This window comes from Petaurus breviceps, unplaced genomic scaffold, assembly GCF_028583685.1.
Source record: "Petaurus breviceps papuanus isolate PSGF00001 unplaced genomic scaffold, PetGlider_PUasm1.0 551, whole genome shotgun sequence".
NCBI classification, from domain to species: domain Eukaryota; kingdom Metazoa; phylum Chordata; class Mammalia; order Diprotodontia; family Petauridae; genus Petaurus; species Petaurus breviceps.
This window is the reverse complement of record NW_027186372.1, coordinates 6037899-6052934: the sequence shown is the minus strand read 5'-3', so window position 1 is coordinate 6052934 and position 15036 is coordinate 6037899. Positions and strand designations below refer to the sequence as shown.

The 15036-nt window shown below is 41.0% G+C and overlaps 1 long non-coding RNA gene across 2 annotated transcripts in view; it reads right to left on the bottom strand.

Annotated features, from left to right (window-relative positions):
- Positions 1 to 2233: 2233 nt before the first annotated feature.
- Positions 2234 to 15036, bottom strand: part of LOC138172634 (uncharacterized) — a 168078-nt gene continuing 155275 nt past the window's right edge. For both annotated transcript variants that reach the window (XR_011171193.1, XR_011171194.1), the window contains 2 exons: positions 5471 to 5549; positions 2234 to 4363 (listed from right to left, as the gene is read on the bottom strand). This is a non-coding gene — a long non-coding RNA (uncharacterized lncRNA). The remainder of the gene's footprint in view (positions 4364 to 5470; positions 5550 to 15036) is intronic.

The following is a 15036-nucleotide window of genomic DNA, read 5'->3' as shown; positions in this document are numbered from 1 at the left end:
TTAAAAAACAAATGGTATATAATAATTTGTAATTTATGTCTCTTTCTTATTCATTTTCATATGAAATGTTTGTGTTTGTTGAGGATAAAGTTCACAAATAAAAAGAAAACTTAAAAAAGACCAGCAGCAAGCACTGGGCATTCATAATACCCCAATCGTGGGCCATTGATGTGAAACCCATAAACCAAATGCTTGAGCTTCTCTGCCTATTTTCTCTGGCCAGGCCAGGAATAAAGACTTACAGAGCAGAGAATAGAGAGCATCTCTCCTCCACCCCCTCCCCCTTCCCAGAGCTTTCTGGGAATGTAAAGGTATACAGAATAGCTTTCTCAAAGTCAGGTTCCCTACAGGGGACACCATTGGTCCATGTTGCCTAGAGAATAGTCATCAGCAGCAGCACTCTCCAGGATAACCAGCTGTTACTGTATCTTTATGGTGGGTCTTTCACTGTTTGCAGTTTGGGTTTCCTAAGTTCAAGGACACTGCCATGCTTTGCACCACTTCCCTATTAGAGTGAGGGATAGCTGTAGGCTGTGAAGAGAGCGGCATGAACAAAAAAAAACCAAAAACAAACCAAGGTTTAAAGCTCTCGGCCTTCAAAATTCATCTAACTTTATATGAAGGGGTGAAAAATGCCCTTCTAGAACATGGTTTGTAAAGTTCAACCCTAACAAAGACACTGCTGCTTAGATGCATGAAATGTTTCTTAGAACCCCTCAACACCACCCAATAAGGAGTAGAGGCCTGATTCCATGTATCTGTAAAAGGGTAGAGTCATCTCAGAAAGCTGACTTCAGAAAAAGGATAAGGAGCTACATTAAAGACAAAGAGGAAAAAGAAAAGAAAAAGAAAAAGTTTTATATCCAAGATCTCAAGGCAGCAGGCAGAGAGAGAAGAACTCTTGAATCAAAGCCAGGAATTAGGTTCAAATCTCAACTCAGAAATCTCAGTTTACCATGACTATTCTGTCCCCAGCCTCAGCTTTGTCACCTGTAAAATGGGAATAAAGACCATAGCATTACCTATCTCACAGGGCTGTTGTGGGGAAAACTCTTTATAAAACTTAAAGTGCTTTATAAAGTTTATTCAATAGTTTGTTTATTAAGTATCTACTATGTCCTAGGAGATTAGGGATATAAAGGCAAAAACTGAACACTGTCTTCCCTTATGGACCTTATGTTCTATTGGAGAGAGACACCATGTACCCACATAAGTAAATACCAAATATATGCCCATCTGCTTTGATTATTTTAATGTAGAAGCTGCTAGGTCCTGTGTGATCCTGATTGTAGCTCCTCAATATTTGAATTGTTTCTTTATGGCTGCTTGCAGTATTTTCTCCTTGACCTGATAATTCTGGAATTTGGCTACAGTATTCCTTAGGGTTTTCAATTTGGGGCTCTTTCAGGAGGTGTTTGGTGGATCCTCCCAATAACTATTTTACCCTCTGGTCCTAGGACCTCAGGGCAGTTTTTCTTGATGATTTCTTGGAAGATGTTATCCAAGATCTTTTTCTCATCATGGCTTTCTGGTAGACCAATAATTCTTAGATTATCTCTCCTAGATCTGTTTTCCAGGTCAGTTATTTTTCCAATGAGATATTTTACATTTTCTTCTATTTTTTCATTCTTTAGATTTTGTTTGACTGATTCTTGATGCCTCATAGAGTCATTAACTTCAATTGGTCTACTTCCAATTTTTAGCTAATTGTTTTCCTCAGTTTTTGAAACTCCTTTCCCATTTGACAAATTTTACTTTTTAAGGAGTTGTTTTCTTCAGTGAAATTTTTTTTTCCATTTTACCAATTGTATTTTTAAAGTAGTTAGTCAATTTCCTCTATCTCCCTAATTCAGCTCTAAAAATTCTCCTTGAGATCTTCCAAGAAGGCTTCTTGGACTTGAGGCCCGTTCTTATTTCCTTCTGAGGTTTCAGACGTGAGTATAGAGTCAATGCTGTCCTCTTGTTTCTTCTCACTTACCATAATAGGATTCTAAGTCTGGTTTTTTTCCAATTTGCTTTTTGCCCACTGTGATGGCCTTTTCCCTGGCTTTTAAAATGGATCTCTTCTTTTGGGGTACAGAGGGCTCTGCACACATTTGGTTTCCTACGCTGGGCATTAGGGGCCTGGTGATTGACTCTGTGTGCTGTGGCCTCTGAGTGCCCAGACCAAGGCCAAGGCCAGGACTTTCAGCGTTGCCCCAGGGTTACACTGAGGCTCATAGTGTAAGGGGGGGGGGGGGGGAGGTGATCTGGTTGTTTCAGGATTCCACTTCTGCAACCCTGGGCTACAGGTCAGGCAGGCTCAGTTGCTAGGGTGGGGCACATTAGTTCTGCCGATTGCCCTAGCTGTGCGAAGGCATACCTGGGATTCTGGTGTTAGCACTCTAGGCCCTGGGGATCAGGATCTCCTGCTGATCCACTGAGATGGGACTCGCTGGGATGCCTCCCGTCCTGCACTTTAACCTTAGCACAGCCGCAACCACACCCTTCCTCCAGGTTTCCCAAGCCTGTTGCTGGTTCCACTCTTTCAGGATTTTACCCTGGGGCAATATTCTCTGTGTTTTTCAGGGTCAGAAAGGGAGATGAGAGCAGCTATGATTTACTCCACCATCTTGGCTCCTGGAAGTTCAGGTATGTCATTTTTGAACTTCCAGGCTGTAGATTGATCGCCCCAGGAGTAGCTGCTGCTGCAGGTGCTGTGCTTGTCTCTTACCTAGATCCAGCAGACCCCCCATCCTGCAGTGAGAGATTTGAGAACTGCCACTGCAGCCGGTGACTGCAGCCGGTGGAGAAGTTCACTCAGGCTCACTTCGGCTCTGCTATGGTCGGGTCTGTGCTGGTGCAGCCCATGCGCCCTGTGCTTCACACTCTGCACTCCCCCCATCCAGAGCAACAAATCTTACCCTTTGCACTGTCCTGGGTTGAAAATCTGCTACACTCTGTCTCCCAATGGATTCTGCCACTCTAAAAACTGTTCAGATTCACTTTTAGAGGATACTGAAGGAATTCATGGGCAAGTTCAGCTGAGTTCCTGCTTTCACTCCGCCATCTTGGCTCTGCCCACCTGCTTTGGTTATTTTATAGTAAATTCATAAAGCACCCATTCACATGTGCTAGAGACAACTTGGTGTGATGGAAAATTGCTTGGTTGTTTGGTCCTTTGTTCTTGAAGAAGAACAAAATGACATCAGAAGTGCACTGCATTTGGGGTCAGAGGCCCTACTGCCTGCAGTCTGTGTGATGACTGGAAATTAATTTCCCTTCTCTGGGCTTTATTTCCTCATCTCTAAAAAAGAAGAATTCACATCGGATGACCTCAGAAAGCCTTTTTAGCTCTAAAACGTAAGATGCTCGCTCTTAAGTGTTCCTTGTCAAGTGCCCACAGCCCCTGTTATTATGCTCATCAATATTACTGACGAAAATAATAGCTAGCATTGATATGGTGGTTTAGGACTTGCAAAACACTTCACTAATATTATTTCATGTGATCCTCAAAACAGTCCGGAGGGGTGGAGCTTATTATATTCCTCATTTTGTAGAGGAGGAAACTGCAGCAAATAGAGGTTAAGTGACTTGCATAGGGTTACACAGCTAGCATGAATATGAGGCAGAATTTGAATTCAGATTTTCTTGATTCCAGGCCTAGAATTCTAGCCATTGTACCACCTCAATGCCTTTTTATTTTTTTCAATGATGCTTTTATTTGATAAAATAGACACTTCTATCAAAGGGTCTTTGAATGTCAGAGCTGGAAAAACCTTGGAAACAATCTAATCCAACTCCCTCACTCTGAATATAGAAAAACTGAGACCTAGAAAGGGGAGTTGACTTGCCCAAGGTTACCCAGGCCATTTGTTGCTGAGCTAGAATTGGGATCTAGATTTTTCTGGAATCTATGTCCCTGTTTTGGAGATCTTTATATTGCACCATGCCTTTTGTCTCCTTTTTTTTTCCTTGAGTTGAAATTGTAACCTGAGATATAACACTAAACAGCTGTGATCTTGAACAAATTATTCCCTTTCTCTGGGACTCATTTTGTTCATCTGTAAAATGGACAGTTTGGATTAGCTGTCCTCTGAGGTTGCTTTCAGCTCTATGACCTTCAGACACAATCAGGAAAGACTCACAGATAGCTAAGAAAGAAAAGGACCCTGGTCGTTTGTTTCACTTATCTCATTAAGCAAATGTCAGGATTGAAATTTAAAAGGCTCTTTAAATAAATTGCAGAAGTAGACCCTTTTAAGTGCCAGGAAATTCTTCCAAGTGACCTCAGATCCATGGGAACCTCTGGAAATTAGATGGACCAGACGCCATTGTTTTGACTTTGCAAAGTGCCCTCCTGGTGAATAATGTCTCTGCTTGCCTAAAAGAAAAAGATTTACATTGGATCAATTTATGTTTAGTATGAGCAAAAGTCACTGAGGCTGAAATTAATCTAGGAATTTGAGTTAGGCATTGACCTTTTCCCTGTAAAAACACCTTAACTGAGAATTTGCTTCCTAGTTCCAACTGTGCTTTGTCATGTAATGGTAGGAAGCAAATCTGGGCATCAGGGTCCCTGTCCATAAAATAAAAGAAACAGGAATATAATAATCCTTATCATTACTGCCATGAAGTTGCTTTTGCTATTGAATTAGTGGAAGACCTTAGGTAAATTTACTGGGCTTCGTTTGCCAAAGAAGCGGGGTTGATGAAAGGTTCCTGCTGGCCCTAAAAGTCTCTGTTTCTTAAATCTACAGATCATGAGTTTATAATCACAAGATGAGAACTATAAGGTTTTCCTAAGAATAGTGCTGATTTTGGACAATAGATAGCTTGCTGGAAGTTCCAGAGAAAACAGGTCATTTACACAGTGTTATGGAAAGAGCACAGCAGGCCTGGCTTCTAGCCCCAACTCTGCCCCTGAAAAGCTGTGTGATTGTGGGTAAGATACTTCATCTCTCTGGGCTATCTTTCCTCTGCATACAATGAAAATAATTATACCTGTCTACTTTTCTCACCCTGGGTTGTCACAAAGACCAAATGCAGTAATGGATGGGCAAGGGAAGTCCCAGAACAGTTGTAAAATGACGGACAAATGTAGGGAACTATGATTATTACTACTACTCCCAGGCGGTATCTTAATGATGCATACAGCCCTTAAATACTGGCTGTATTATTGGCAGCCTTTGCCAGTGCAGAAAATATGTTGTGGGCCATGGGGATGTAATTATTGCCTTTGACCCTGAGAACCCAGCAATGAGACAGTTAGGCAAGACAGATCTTGCCAATTCTTTCCAAATATACCTCCTGTGGTGTCCCAGCAATGCATACAACTTTTAACCTCACCTAACCCTGGCCAGATGTACTTGACTTCAAAGATATTCAGCAGATATTGCCCTGTTCACACTAACATCTGCTTCTGGGGATGAGTAGAGTCCTCTTGGCCTTTTGAATGATGAGTTCCATGATGGCAGGGACCATATCTTACCCAAGAAGACTAGGCTCTCCCTTCTGCCTCCAGTGCCAAGCACAGTGTCACTACATGGAATAGCATCCCATCTGATCTCCTGGAGGGGGAAGGAGGACAGGTGTTATTATCTGCTCCATTTTTTTATTGTACTTTGCCTGGGCATCTTTTCCCTTATCTCCTCCTTTGTGTGGTTACTTCTTTGCTTAGATTGGAAGCTTCTGGAGGGCAGGATCTGTATCATAATTATCTTTGTACTCCTAGGCCTTAGCACAAGGCCTTGCCTCCAGTAGGCAGGTAGGATGTGTTGGTTAAATGGAATTGAACTGAAACTCATTAGTGCCCAACATACAATCCTATTCCATTCAACAGGTTTTCTACCAGTTCCCTGAATGTGGCTCTCTCCAGCCTCTGTGTCTTTACCCCATATTCTGGAACAAATTGTACCTGTCCTTCAAGGACCATCCCAATGCCCACCTCTTCCATGAAGCCTGTCCAGACCTCCCCAGATTACCATAATTATTCCTTCCAGGTTCCTACCGCTCTAATTGTGCCACTTATTTCAATTCACTTCAGCTCAGTTCAGTTCAGGCAAGGTCAACAAATATTTATTAGGCACCTACTAAGTAGGTCTAGTGCTCAGGTGTGACCCAGGGGAAACATAGGTAAAAGCCACACAGTCATTGGCCTTAGGGAGCCGAAAATAAAATAAGGAGGTTACAAAATGTATGGAAATAATTATGATATGAAATAGAATATGATGGGGGGGGCAGCGGCTAGGTGGCGCAGTGAGTAAAGCGCCAGCCTGGAGTCAGGAGGCCTGGAGTTCGGTTCTGGCCTCAGACACTTAACACCCACACAAAAAAATGGCCGTGTAACCTTGGGCAAGTTACTTAACCCCAATTGCCCTCCAAAAGGCAAAAAAAAAAAAAGTTGGGTAGAAAATGTTTTAGAAAAACAAGAACAGACCTACATGAAATAATGAAGAGCACAATGAGCAGAACCAAGAGAACATCATATACAGTAAGAGCAATATTGTTTTCTGACCAACTTTGAGTGCCTATGTCATTTTGACCTATAGAGGAAGATGCTATCTGCATCCAGAGAAAGAATGATAAATAGAACAATATATTGGATGGTTTTACATGCATATGAATATACATATGTGTGTATATATATACATATATATATAATGAACAAATTTCTGTCTAATGATAGCCATCTTTAGAGCACAGGAGAGGGAAGAAAGAAGGGAAAAAAAGGAAAAGAAAGTTACATGATAATTTTATTACATATTTAAAAGGAATAACAAGTTGTACATAACAGATTTGCAGTTTCCTGAGCAACCATTTTTTATTCTACTATGTTATAGAAATGATTGTTTTCATAATTAAAAATAAAATTAATTTAACTTAAAAAATGAAAATGTAGGGTAGAAAAGATTTATCTTGGCTACAGGGGATGTAATCAAGGAAGATTTATTTGCTGAATACTATTCTGTAGTTATTTAATTTTTCATATATTTATAAATAAATATATATACACACACACACACACATTTATACATAAACATACACATATCTTTCTTGTCTCCTTAGTAAGAGAGGATATAAACCTGTCGAGGATTAAAACTCTGCCTTCTTTGGATATACCACAGGGCCTAGTACAGAGCTATGCTTGTAGAAGATGCTCAGTAAATATTTGTTAGACGAATGAGTATTAGTTAACTATTTCCTATTGTGTCCACATAGAAATGATAGTAACTTGCATTCTCATGGTGATTTGTAGTTTCTAAGTGGCTTCCTCACAACAGGTCCACGAGTTGGGGAAAACATGTATAACCTCCAGTTTTCCAGTCGGACAACAGGGACTGAGAGAAATGAAATTCCCTATCCATGTAACATAATTCTTAAATATTAGAGCCAGTGCTGAATCTCAGGTCTCCTGACTCTGAGTCTGGTGCTTTTTTCTTTTTTTTCTGACATCTAACATTTTACTTTTTATTTATTTTTTCTATTAACCTGCCTCGTTTCTCCCCTCTTTAATCTTCCATTCAACAGCCAAAATGATTTTCCAAAAGCAGAAGTCTGACCCTATCACTTTCCTGCCCAACAAACTCAAATAGTTTCACATTACTTCTACTATCAAATATAAACTCTGTTTGGCATTTAAAATTCTTCTCAATCTAGTTCCAACCTACCTCTCCAGACTTATGCACTATTTCCCTTCACACACGACAGCTCAGCCAAACTGCCTTTTTATTTATTTACACAGCACTGGAGGTCCCATGACTATACTTCTGCACAGACTGTCCCCCTGCCAGGAATGATTGCCATCCCTCCTTACCTCTGCCTCCCTAATTTCCTCCAAAGCTCAGCTCAGGTGCTGCTTTACATAAGGACTTACTTGATTCCCCCAACTACTATTTGAAAATGAGCTTTTCAAAATTTTCAAAAAATATTTTGTGTTTATTTTGAATATTTTCCATATACACTTTTCTGTGTACATTGTTTTACCCTATAGAATAGAAGCTTCTTAAGGACAACAGCTGTTTCATTTGTGTCTTTACCTCCTTCATGCCTGAGAAGGTTCTTGCCACATAGGAGGGATTTGATCAATAGGTCTTGATTGACTGATTGCTCAGAAATGAGCCTTCTGTCTCTTTGGTATCCACCTACAACAATTCTGTGCACAGTAGGCACTCTCTCCTTATTAGATCAAATTGACCTAGTCCTCTCTGGAGATTTGGTTCATGTCCTATATGCTTTTAGAAGGGGAAGTTGCTAATTGTACTCTGTGATCTCAGTGGAGAGCTCCCCCCCCCCCCGCCCCACCCCCACCTTCTCTGTCATGATGTTCTTGTTTTGCTCTGGGCCCTCTGACTCATCCTGCATCCCCAGATGGCTTCCTGAATTTTCAGCCTGCTGGCTGCGATGTAGCAAGAGCCCTTGATATGGGACACTAACAGAAAATGATGTGAAGCAGAGTCAAAATCCCACCATGTGCCTATTGATGGTTGCCGATGGCAAGGTTCAAAAGGGGCTGTAACTTTCTGTGAATCATCCCTTCTGTTTGGCTGACCTTGCCGCCTTCCCTCTCTCCCTGCTTTCCTTTCTGCATTCCAATTTGGAGCTGATTTAGCAGCAACACAGCTAAAGGAAAGAGATGCTGCCTGTCCTTCTTGGGTCCATCGGATGCTGAGGTCCTAACTTAGGGAGATATGAGAGGTGACAGAGGGGCAAGAATTATCAGTGTGCCCATAACCAGGAGACAACTAACTGACTGCGCGTCGATGCTACTTAGGCCTGCATTATGGTAGAGAGTGGGAATGCACTGAACTCTGCCAGAAGACCTATGCTTCCAGGAGCAGGCTGGAGTCAAGGTGAATCATCAGACAAAAGCTGGTTATTAAATTTTCAGTGTGAGAATCACATCTCAGAAATCAGCAAGAGCTACAGATCAGGGCTTGACTGTCTAGATTTCAGAAAATAATGGAGAAAACGTCAGTAACCCAGATGACATTGGAAAGCATGTCTGTGTACATTTTCCTCCCCCAAAGGGGAAGCTGTTAAACATGTATCAGTGCATCTCTGCTTCTAGTTCCTTCTCCATTACTTTCTATCCTTGGGCAAGGCTCTTATCCTCCTAAGTCTCGATTTCTTCTTTTGTAGAGTAGAGACAATGTTACCCACCTTGGAGCATATAAAACAAGAATAATTCACATTAATACAGCATTTAACAGTTTTCAGAATGCTTTCTTCACCACGCTACCATGTCTGAGGTAGGACTGGTGATTCTGGATGAGAATCTAGATGAGAAGACTAAGCTTCAGAGAGGAGAAATGATTTTTCCATGCTCACACAGCTAATACTATATGAGGAGGGGTTTTGAAGGTACTTAAGTACTAGACAAGTACCCTTTTGCACATCATGAAAAATCTGTGAGTTTATCTGCATGGCCTGCAGAGATGATCACTCCTCCCAGAGAGGCACAGTGTTTATCGATCAGGGCATAGAATTGGATTCCTAAGGCTTCTTCTCAAATCTCTTCATGACAACATGCCTGACCTTGGGCAGTCAACTTCTCTGGGGCCTCCTCAGCTCCATCTTGTAATTTTGCCTTTGACATACGCTGGGATAAGAAGTGCTACAGACTGTAAGTTCCCAATGTCAAAATAATCAATTCACTGTTCTTGATATTTAGTTTGGACACTATTGCTGGAGAAGCAAGGACTTTAAAACTGAGAGTGATCACAAATATAACACCCACCCTGGGACCTCTTCCTTAGTCTGCATTTGCCCTTGAAGTTTACCCAGAAGGGCAGTTTTGATTTACTCTCAGGGTCCTAGGTGTAATGCTAAGGGATGGTAGTATTGCTCATAAGCCCCACCAGTGGTCTTCCCACTGACAACTGGCTCGCCAGACTGAATTAAGATTTAGATAATGTGTTCACAGAGAAGTTACAGTGATATTAGGGGTCACAGAAATCTCTCTCCACCCTTCCCCATACTGGGGGTATATTTTCCTTCTGCACACACATAAAGTCCTGAAAATAGAGGGTTCAAACTTAAGATCCAATGGCGATGAGGCACACTGCCTCTCTGAGCTTGAGTTCCAGCATGGGAATTATAAAACCAGTATCATTTCCCCTGTGGTGGTGGTGTGAGAAAAGCACTCTGCAAACGGTTAAGTGATATGTTCCTATGAGTTGTTGTTCTTCTGGTCTTATCTTCATGACAATCCTAAGAGTTAGATGGGGGAGATATTATTTCCACTGTACACATGAGGAAACTGAGGCTCAAGAGGTTAAATGCCTTACCTATGGGTCCTATGGTTAGGAAATGCCAGAGCAAGCTGTGTAGAGAATAATTGTGTCAAAGGGACACCTCAAGCTCTAGTGACTAGCAGTCATTTTGTCCTTTGATCGAGCCCACCTGAAATCATGCCAGCTGCATAAAGCCTCCAAGGACATGGTCAATATGTGGAGCTAGCCAATCATACTGTTTCTTCTTGACCCATGTAAAGAGAAATCCCAATCTGATAAAGGGGTCTCAAGGTACAGGTAGTCTTGTTTACACATTTTAAAAACCTAATCACATCTGTTGATGGATTGATTGAGGAGGGAGTGACAAGCTCCCTCCTTTACACAGGTATGGCACTGTGTGCCCCTGTAATCAGATAACAAAAGAATGTTCTCATTAGAATTTGTGTAGCCTATTCTAACCTTGGCCTCCTAGGAACAAAAGTTCTTCCAGGCCTGTAGGTTAGATCACAGATTTCGAGCTGAAACAGTCCTTTGAGAACATTTAGTTCAGCCCTCTTAATTTGCAGATGAAGAAACAGGACCAGAAACATTAACCTACGTACCAATGTACGTACCCACATGCAAGTGGTGGCGGCAGGATTTGAACCCAGGTCCTCTGACTCCAAATCCGGTGCTCCTCCCACCGTATTAATTTTCTAAGGGCGTCCTAGGATGACAGCAACACTAGTCCTTATAATTTTTATAGCAATTAAAAGTTTAAAAAGTCCTTCCCTATAAAAGCCTGGGAGATAGGTTGTAGACGTATCATTTTCTCCATTTTACAGCTGACAAAACAGATATTCAGAAGGGATGTGATTGTCCCTTGACTCTGGACATGCAGAATACACCTGAAAAATCATTTTTTAAAATATCAAGTTCTTTCCCCAGATAGTTTACAGACCTTGAAAAACCTAGACAAAACAGTGGCCCATTCATTAATCCTGCTATATTTCCAAAGAGATTCATCATTCAGGTAATCAAGATTTATTAAGGGCTTATTATGCACCAAATACTTTGCTAGAGGCCGGCAAATAAATGTAATAGGGAGATTGCTCTTGCCCTCAAGTGAGTTAGCATTCTACTGTGGGGATACCATTTGTTTACAGATAAGTAAAAACAGCTTAGAGAGAAAATAAATACACAGGTATGATCATGGGGAGAGAACAGGGGCACTAACAATGGGAAATCAAAAAAGGGCTCTCGAAAGAGGAGGCACTGGAGCCTTGAAGAGAACTAGGGTTTCTTAGAGGAGAAGGTAAGGAGGGGAACATTCTAGGGAAGTGGCAGTAACGAGCAAATGTTATCAGTGGGGCAGATTAGGGACACAAGATCCAGAAGTCAATAAATATGGTGGCATAGTGTTTGATAAACACCAAGATCTCACTTACTCAAGGAACATCTCACTCTTCAATAAAAGCTGCTGAGAAAACTGGAAACCAGTGTGGCAGAAATTAGATTTAAACCAAGACTTCACACTATATACTATAAAAATACCTGAAGGGATATATAACCCAGATATAAAAAGTCATATCACATGCTAGACAAACAGAGAAGAAGGAAAGATAAGGGAAGAGTTCTTAGCCAAAGAAGGGATAGAGAAGACTCAAGCTGAAGATAAAATCAATCATCTCAATTACAGAAGAATTACAGAATTAATTACAGTTTTTTTAAACTTGTTTTATGTGGAAAGTTTTTATTTCATAAAATAAATCAATACAGTTAAAATTTGAGAGTGAATGGTAAACTTGAAGAAAGAAGTCTTTGCAGCAGATTTCTCTGATCAAGATCTGGTATCCAGGACATAAAGAAAACTAATTCAAATATGTAAGAACAAGAGTCATGCGGACATTGATAGGGATATGAACAGGCAGTTCACAGGATAAGAAATCCCCGCTATCAACAATCATACGAAAGAATGCTCCAAGTCACAAATAATGATCAAAAGGCAAGAAATTCGAGAAAACACCAGGATTCCAATACAAAAATGATTTTAAAAAAAAGGAAAATGACAATTGTTGAAGGTCATGTGGGAAGAAAGGCACATTAATGACCAGCAGACCTGGGAATTGATGCAGCCATTCTGGAAAGCAATTTGGACCTATACCTGAAGATGCAGTAAATTATGTGCAGACCCTTTGAACCAATATGTCCCAAAGACATCTAAGAAAGAGGGAAAGGACCCATATGCACAAAAATATTTTTAACAGCACTTCTTGTAGTAAAGAGTTGGAAACAAAGTGGATACTCATTATCTGGGGAAGGACTAAAGAAATTATGGGATATGGATGTAGTGGAATATTATTGAGCCCTAAGGAATCACAAAAGGGATGGATTCATGGAAATCTGGGAAGACTTATGGGGACTAATATGAAGTGAAGTGAGCAGAACCAGAAGAATCATTTATACAGGACTATATAACATTGTTATCAAAAAGCAGCTTTGAAAGACTTGAGAACTTTGATAATGCAATGATCAACACTGACTACAGAAGTCTGAGGGGTGAGGGCCTAAAGACACAGAAGGAGAAATACATTTTTGGACATGACTAATGTGGGGATTTATTATGCTGGACTATACTAATTTGTTGCAAGGAAGGTTTTGGGGGGAAGAGGGAGGGGATAATTAGGTAGCCTAAGGGAGTAGTGATCGCAGTGCCAAGAAAGGGATGATGTCCATAAGAAACGTTCAAAGAAAATGCACAGAAGAAACCAGAAAGAGGTTCAGAGGACAATATAGCAAGTGAGATACATTTGGAGCTAATATGCTTAACTAAGCATATACTCAAAAGCCAAAACAAAACAAATTGCACAGAATGAGATTCACAGTTTCACATATGACACTTTCTTTCTGTCTTTCGCATTTGGAAATGTTCATGTTTGCTGGCTTTTGTGAAGTTCTGAACAAGTCATTTAAGATTAAAAAGGAAGAGCAAGAAGAAAGGGGGCAGGACAAAGTTCTGGAGTCGGTTCAGAGGTACATTGGTAAATATTTAACAACTGGCTCTCTGGGGGGAGGGGGCAATGGACTGCAATACACACTTTTAAATTTAATTTACATCATTAACACTTTCACCATCACTTTATTAAGTCTAAACAATTAGCAAGCCAATAAATTCAGCCCTGATTTGTAGCATTTGACAATTTCCAAGCCATAAACACATTGAAAATTTAAATAATTAGCTCTCGTGAGACAGTTCAGACAGTTTGAGCTGGCTCCACCATAGCCCCTCTGTACCCCCCATGCATGGGGGCAGGAAGTGAATGAGAATCCTGGATTGGAGAATGAGAAGACATGGTCAGGTAGATAAGAAGGAAACCATGGCAGAACAGTGTCATGAAAACCTAGGGAGGAGAATGTGGAAACAGCAGTGATTCACACTATTAAATATTACAAAGAGGCAAATAATAATACTAGCATTTACACAATGTGTAAAGGTTTACAAGGTGCTTTACAAATATTATCACATTTTATCCTCATAGCAACCCTGGAGGAATGTGCTATTATTGTCCCCACTTTACAGATGAGGAAAGTGAGGCACCCAGAGGTTAAGTGACTTGCCCAGGGTAACACAGCTTGCACGTGTCTGAGGCACGATTTGAACTCAGGTCTTCCTGACTCAAGGTCCAGAGTTCTATTCACCGAGCTGCTTAGCACAGAAGAAGAAAAACGATTGAGAAAAAGGTTATTTGACCTAGCAATTAAAAAATCATTGGTGACCTTGGAGAGAGAACTTTCAACTGAATGGTAGAAATGGAATATAGATCATAAGAAGGTGGGAAGAAGGAGGTTTAAAAAGTGGAATCATTGAGTGTAGATAGCTTTGTTTTTTGAGGAATTTGTCTGTGAAAGGGAGGAGAGACACAGGACACTAATTTGTGGTGATGGCCGAATCCAGTGGAAGTTTTCAGTCTTTTTTTTTTTCCCCTAGTGTGGTAGTTCTGCTCCCTAATAACAGAATCTTAGAACCAAGTGGGCTGACTTCAGAAGTTAGCCATCTCACCCATTCATGTTAAGAGTTCCAGGGAAGTGGATTAACTTGGCCCAGGCTGCTCGGTGACAAAGCCAGGCTTTGTATAATGGTCTAGTGTGCTAGTGTAGAGAGAGGTCTTTTGACTTCTAGACCAATGTGGTTCCACCCAAAGTAAAGTCTATATGGGGTGGGGAACCTGTGACCTCAAGACCACATGTGGCCCTCTAGATCCTCAAGTGTGACCCTTTGACTGAATCCAAACTTCACAGAACAAATCCCTTTAATAAAAGGATGTGTTCTGTAAAGCTTGGACTCAGTCAAAAGGCCACACCCAAGGACCAAGAAGGGCCCATGTGGCCTCAAGACCGCAGGTTCCTCACCCCTGGAAGCATTTAATTAGTTAAGTACGGGTAAGTTATATTAAGAAATGCCTCTCATAAACCACTGGAACGTAGCCTTGCAAGCCTGTTTGCAGGATCTAATCAGCCTGTTTTTCCCAGCTGGGGATAAGATGATGTTTACAACTGTGATTGTTTTAGCACAATATGTACAAAGCCCCAGAAGGGTCCTCGCCCATCAATAATTAACTCAGAAGTCACCAACAGGGAGACCTAGGACTCAGGCCCATTCCAAAACCTAGCTCTATCACCCCATGGGTCTAGAAGGGTTCCAGGGATTTATAAGAGTTCTTTTCCTTATCAGAGATTCTCCATTGGCTCAGCCATTTGGGTTACTTAATGTAGAGTGGTCTAGTATTAGATGATGCCATCTCCTATAGAATAAGGCTTATGCTCAGAGCCTTCTTAGCATCAA